Source organism: Alosa sapidissima, chromosome 10 (genome assembly GCF_018492685.1).
Source record: "Alosa sapidissima isolate fAloSap1 chromosome 10, fAloSap1.pri, whole genome shotgun sequence".
Lineage (NCBI taxonomy): Eukaryota > Metazoa > Chordata > Actinopteri > Clupeiformes > Clupeidae > Alosa > Alosa sapidissima.
The window spans coordinates 35428789-35435609 of NC_055966.1; positions in this window are offsets into that span (position 1 = coordinate 35428789).

The following is a 6821-nucleotide window of genomic DNA, read 5'->3' on the forward strand; positions in this document are numbered from 1 at the left end:
GAGAGAGAGAGAGAGAGAGAGAGAGAGAGAGAGAGAGGGAGAGGGAGAGAGAGAGGAAAAGAGGGAAATTGGTAAAGAGGGAGAAGAAAAAACTCTGCAATGTCTGGAAGGAGACGTGTAGCACATTTCACGAATGAGGGACATTTACCACTGAGAGCAAACAGAGAGAGAAGCCCAGATGTGAAGGGAAGAATAAGGGGGATGGTGCAAAAAGAAAGAAAAGAGAAAAGGAGAAAAGACAATCCCAGAAAACCCTCAGCAAGATTCTGCAAATACACAGTGCAGGGGGATGACTTCTGAGTGTGTTGAGCTACAGGGTGTGTGTGTCTGCTGTGTGTTTTATTTGAGGGGGTGTGTGTAAGCCATATATTACACCTGAGGCACCAAAACCCTCACTCATACACTCACATACTCCATCTTGCGCTCTCTTTCTCAATCCCTCCTGCACACCTTACTTCAAACCAGGACCGGCACAACTTGAAATCCAATGAATTGGTCTGACTTATTGGTTACATGACACCCCTGTGGGCCAGATGCTGTGCTACCCTACCCTATACTGTTATACTATATTTGCATACATTGAGAGATAACTACCAATGACATTTTTCTGGGTTGCACAATCCTGGATATCTGCCAACACGCAAGGAATAAAATACTCAAGAGACCTTGCAGTATGAACTCATCTGAGCAGGTATAATTTTTTACCATACTGAACGTCTTGTGAAAGAAAGCATACACCCCTTTGACACAGAGGGAGCTGGTTTAAAGATTCACCATCTGTGAATGTGTGGCTATGGGATTACAAAAGAAACTGACCACAGATCCTGGCTCTCCCCACATGTACCTGGGATATCAAACCTACAGTACAGTACATACCTACCTGCACCATTAACATGCACCTGAATATACCTACAATGCATAAAAAAGACATACACATACACAGATTGAAGTTATTGCCATACCCTTCATGCAAGTGTTTCAGTGCTTCTGTTATTCACAAAACAATTACAGGCTGTTCAAAGAAAGCTTTGAGGTGCAGAAGGAGATGTGGCCGTTATTAATTTGGCCCTCTGTTTCATGTTACACAAGCTGCAAACAATAATAGAGGTGTTTACCAGGTCATTTCCATATTAATCATTTCACTTTGTTTGGAATTTAACATGAAAGACAGCAATAAAATTATCTAAATGAAGCCTTTCCAATAACATAAAATCCTGTTGTTTTTTTCTAGAGACTTGTATGGCTTTGGTTGATAATAATAATAATAATAATAATAATAATAATAATATAATAATAATAATAATAATATTTAAAGAGCAGGGTTGATATAATAATAATAATAATAATAATAATAATAATCCATGACATTATTTCATACTTTTTATTTCTACCAGAAATGCAAAAGGAACTCAAAACAAATCCCAATAACACCATACAGCCAATCATCATGTGTAGTTGATAAGTGTGACGCATTTGACCAAGTCTGTCTGACTGGTAAGATGGCGGCATTTTGGTGAAGGAGCAGACTCATCCAACATGGCTGCCGCGAAGGAAAGAATTGCAACGTGTCCCAGCCGCCATTTTAGATCCTTCACGGAGGATGAAAGGAACGAAAGAAATGGTAGAAACGGTTGGACCCCTTGTCGGACCAAAATGGGCGAGAATGTCAAGGTTATTCGCCGATGCTTTCAGGTTAACGAACTTTCACAAAACAAAAAGAGGAGAGCGATTGTGATTGTAGGTGCAGATTTAGACGCAAACAAGTTACATGTTGCGCTTCCAAAAAGAAGTAAGAAGGTAAAGGAGACGGAGAAGGGCATGTGAGGGTGGGGTGGGCTGGGGTGGGGTGGGGTGGGGTGGGCTGGGGTGGGGTGGGCTGGGGTGGGGTGGGGTGGGGTGGGGGCAATAAGGTATCCAGGGGAGGCGGATGTGGAGATGGAGGATTTGCCGATTTTCTTTTTATAGTTTTTTTTTCTCCCCTCTCTGAGTAAGTGAAAGAGCAGGATTGAAAAGAACGGAGAAAGCAGGAGAGGGAGAAACTGGAAGCAAAAATTGTCATGATGGCGTGATCACAGCAGGACCGAGGGAGAAGGAGAAAAGAGGGAAAAGGTGAAGAAAAGAGAGGGATCAATTAGGGAGAAAGCAGAACTGACTGTAATGGTCCCTCACAGCGGGAGATGGAGGTAGAGCGAAGGGAGCGAGGCAGACAGCGGCGGGAAAACACAACATCAGAATTAATGTTTTGACAAGTTGCCCTCAGAAAAAAAAGAGAGAGAGAGAGGGAGAGAAGACAAGGCGGTATGGAAGGAGAGGAGGAGAAAAGAATGAAAGGAGGAGAGATGATTAAAGAGAGGACGGCCTTAGGAGCTTACTCACTGTGACGCGGGAGAGGAGTGAAAGCAGTCTTTTCTACGCTACGCTACGCTACGCTACTCCAGAGAAGCTAGGGCTTTTTTTTTTTTTTTTAATATAATTCTCCATTTTTTATTTGTTGGCGGGGCAGGGGGCTCTTTTCAGCGCAAACACCACTCTGGACGGGCACATCTGGGGAGCCTTTTCAAAGTGGCACCGCTCTGCTAAAACAGGAGTAGAGGAGGATGAAGATTGGGGGCGGCAAGGCTTTTTAGTGAGTCTGTTCTGGCACAGCAAGGGTTTTTAGGGAGTCTGGTCTGCCACAGCAAGGGTTTTTTTTGTGCCAGTGCAGTCACTGTGTGCCTGCTGCTCTGGGCTGCCTTTGGATCGGAGGGGAGCCGGAGGTGGGAGTGGAGGTGGAGGTGGGGGTGGGGGTGGAGGTGGGGGTGGGGAGTGGAGGTGGGCAGCGGAGGCAGAAGTTTTTCCTCTGCAACACTACTCAAGCAGCCCGGTGTGACTGCTCAAGCATACAGTACCCACACAAGGTCTCCTTTCGTATATAAACCACTCAATCACAGCTTTATCGCATCACTAATGCACCGCACTGTTACAGTGAGGCTCCAAAACAGCGGAGCGGTGAAGGGAGAACAGAGATGAGAGGCATTCAAAACAGACACAAGCCATGACAAAGTGGAAGACGACCGCACAGAAATAAATAAAAAACAGATCCCTGAGAGTGCAGGGACAACCTAGCTATGAGAGTATCACCATTGCGTTTGAGTATACAGTGTACCTACCAACCCCCCCCCCCCATCCTCATCATGTCCCTCTCCTCTCACGTGTGCTGATTACAGTCCAGGGTCCTCCACCGACAGGCAGCAGCCGTGTGGAAGACCATCATTACGGTGAGTTGCATGCACTAGCATGCGAGAGAAAACTTTAGCAAAGCATTGGAGGCATAGAGAGGCACAGAACTTGGAGGCGCTGTGTGTGTGTGTGTGTGTGTGTGTGTGTGTGTGTGTGTGTGTGTGTGTGTGTGTGTGTGTGTGTGTGTGTGTGTGTCGTGAGCTGCCGCTGCCACTCCAACCATCGCCATCGGTGTCGGTGTGAGCGGTGAGAGTCCGCGGTCCAAGCCATTGGGGCCGGTGTGCGTGCTGCCGAAGCCGCGCTGACAGACACATGAAAGGCCAGCGCCACAGGAAGGAACCAAAAAGTGAGCAGCACAGCGTTACCGGAGGGAGCGCAAAGCAGCTGCGCAAGAGACAGCGCCTGGCGTTCCGGCCAGAGAGCAAGGAAGAGGAGCGGGGAGAAAACAAGATCTCCTCCCTCTCTCTCTCTCTCTCTCTCTCTCTCCCTCTCTTCCCCCCCCCTCTTCTCTCTCTCCTTCTGGCCATGGCTTAGTTGGCTTGATTGCGGGACAGTTCTCCAGCTCTGACAGAGAGGAGCAGCACGGCAGCTGGAGCAGGAGAGAGAGCACACAGGGGCGGAGAGAGAGGAGAGGAGAGAGAGAGCACACAGGGGGCGGAGAGAGAGGAGAGGAGAGAGGGAGCACACAGGGGTGGAAGCAGGGAGGAGAGGAGAGAGGGAGCACACAGGGGGCGGAGAGAGAGGAGAGGAGGAGAGAGGGAGCACACAGGGGCAGAGAGAGAGGAGAGGAGAGAGGGAGCACACAGTTGCGGAGAGGGAGATGATGGACAATTAAATGGGAAAAGTAAATAACAGATGAAATGCAGTATGAGGAGAGGAGACAGAGAGAGAGAGAGAGAGAGAGACAGAGAGACAGAGAGAGAGAGAGAGAGAATAAAAGATGGATGAGACAGTGAATGCTGGTTTTGGGAGAGAACAGAGGAATTGTTGCTGAATGAAAGGAAGAGAGTGGAGGAGAAGCCAGAGAGAAAGAGCAGGATGAAGGAGAGAGAGGGAGAAGAGAAAGGGTGGGGTGGGGGGGGGGGGGGGGGGCTGCAACACTCGGCAGTGGATGGAGCGGAGATTAGTTTTGCTCCGGCAACGACAGATCATAAAAAATGGGGGAGGAGAGGAGAAGAAACAGAGACAGGACGAGATTAGTGCCCACTCCAGAATGACAGAATGAGAGAGAGAGAGAGAGAGAGAGAGAGAGAGGGAGAGGAGAAATGGGAAAGCTAGTTTAGTCTGGATTAGTTTCGGTCAGGGCATGAGAAGGAGGGAAAGTGAGAATGGGAAAGAGTGAGAGAGAGAGAGAGAAAAAGAAAAGAGAGAGAGAGGGCATGAAAGAGAGGAAAAAAGACACAAGTCAGTGTTCAAAAAAAGCTGAAGGATGAAGATTTACATGAGCAGCAAAGAAAGAGAGCAGAAGTGAGAGAATAAACGTGTGTGTGTGTGTGTGTGTGGTGTGTGTGTGTGTGTGTGTGTGTGTGTGTGTGTGAGAGAGAGAAAGAGAACCATGAGTGAGGGAAAAACTCATCTTCAATGTAAATTCTCCTTTGGGTAAAAAGTTGATTGAACTGCCGATCAGAGTGGCATGTCTCTGGCAAACACGCACCCACACGCACTCCCGGGCTCCTGCCAGTCAGGCCGTGCCATCCGCTCTCCTCCACCCGGCACCAGAAACCCCCATCTGACATCTCCCCCCTCTGCCGCCACCTCATTAATATCCATCATCAGGCCCGTGCCACGCCACGCCACGCCACGCCAGTGCCCAAGATACAAACAGGACCGGCCACGCTACGCCACGCCAGGCCCGTGCCCAAGATACAAACAGGACCGCCACGCTACGCCACGCCAGGCCCGTGCCCAAGATACAAACAGGACCGGCCGTGGCCACGCCACGCCACGCCACGCTGAGCTCCAGCGCCTAATCATAAGCATCGCACCAGAGCCGTGCTGGCAGTGCCCCACGAGGCGCCCATGATCACAAGCACACCAAGGAATTACTCCACTAATCCCTGAAGGATGGATTAGCGCACTTGAGAGGAGCACTTTGTGCTGGTGCGGAGACTTTTGCGTTATTTGTGGAAGATTGCGTTTTAAAATAGGAGTATTATGATACTGGTCTGGGTGTTTACATGAGAGAGGCATCAGGATTAGTATTAAGATCAAGGAGGCCGTGTATTAAGTAACAACGAGTAATTACAAGTTTGAAACTAGAGACAGGTTTAATTAAAGGGGGATGAGGCATGATTAACACGCGGGTGCTGTCAAACATTTGCATGAATATTAAGTTTGTCATTTAGAATAATGTAATATTTAGCCTAAACCTAACTGCGGACAGTTGTTATGGAACCATCTTAGGGAATGCTAACTATTTAAAGTTTATCTTCTGTTTTCAGAATTGAAGTGTGGATTTTTGTTGCAAAAGTAAAAACAACTCTGGAATTTAATTCTTTGAGACCTCACAGAGTGTACATAAAAACACCTCAAACACGGCTAAACAGAATCATTGAAGGCATTTTTGTAGCTTAGAAAGAGCACACTGCACCCTTTAAATTAACTGTAGCTGACAATGTTTAATACATTAACCAGGAAATAATGGCAATTTAATGTGATTTCCATTTAATATGAATTTTAATGTCAATTGCAGCTAATGGGCTGAAGAGATGATAACGAATGGCTGAGACGATCACTTTAAAAACACTAGATGAATTCAGGGAGATGTGGTGCAAGGTGCCCCCCCCCTCTCTCTCCTCTGTGTGTATGTGTGTCTGTGTGTCTGTCTGTGTGTGTGTGTGTGTGTGTGTGTGATGCTATACTTCCTATATTTTTCTGAAGGTGCATGCGTTATATTGTGTGTGTGTGTGTGTGTGTGTGTGTGTGTGTGTGGGGGGGGGGGGGGTCGGTTTGTAAGACTTCCTCATTAGTTGGGCGACTCTAGAGCATGGCTAGTGGGGGTGGGGGGGGGGGGGGGGAGTGGGAGTGGGGTGACCCCACCAGAGGGACTGTCTGGCTGCCTGGCATGAGGCGAGACATGGAGGGGAATTGGGTGAGACAGCTGGCGGACTGGGCTCGGCGTTCCCAGGCTCGCTAGGCGGACTGGGGCCGGCATTCCAGCGCTAAGTGGGCAGCGTTCCCTGCTGATCCCTGATCTGGCCACTCGAGCGGAAGGTCAACTTTCCCTCGGCGCTCACAGCTCTGCTGCAGTTCTCAGAGCAGCCAGGTCACACAGGTGTGAGAAAGAAGAGGATGCCTCCCTGTACAGGCTGCAACCCCCCCACACCCTCACACACACCACACCCCCTCTCACACAAAAACACACACACGCACACCACCACACACCACACACCCTCGCACCACACACACACACAGACACACCACACAACAACCCTCTCACACACACACACTCTCTCTCTCACACACAACACACAGCAGAACTGTCTTCCTGTCCCACACACACACACACACACGTTTTCTATATTCCTGAAACAAGCTTATGTACTATAACAACAGTATGGAGACCATTCTGAAAGCAGGTAAGATGAAGGCCGGGCCTCAAT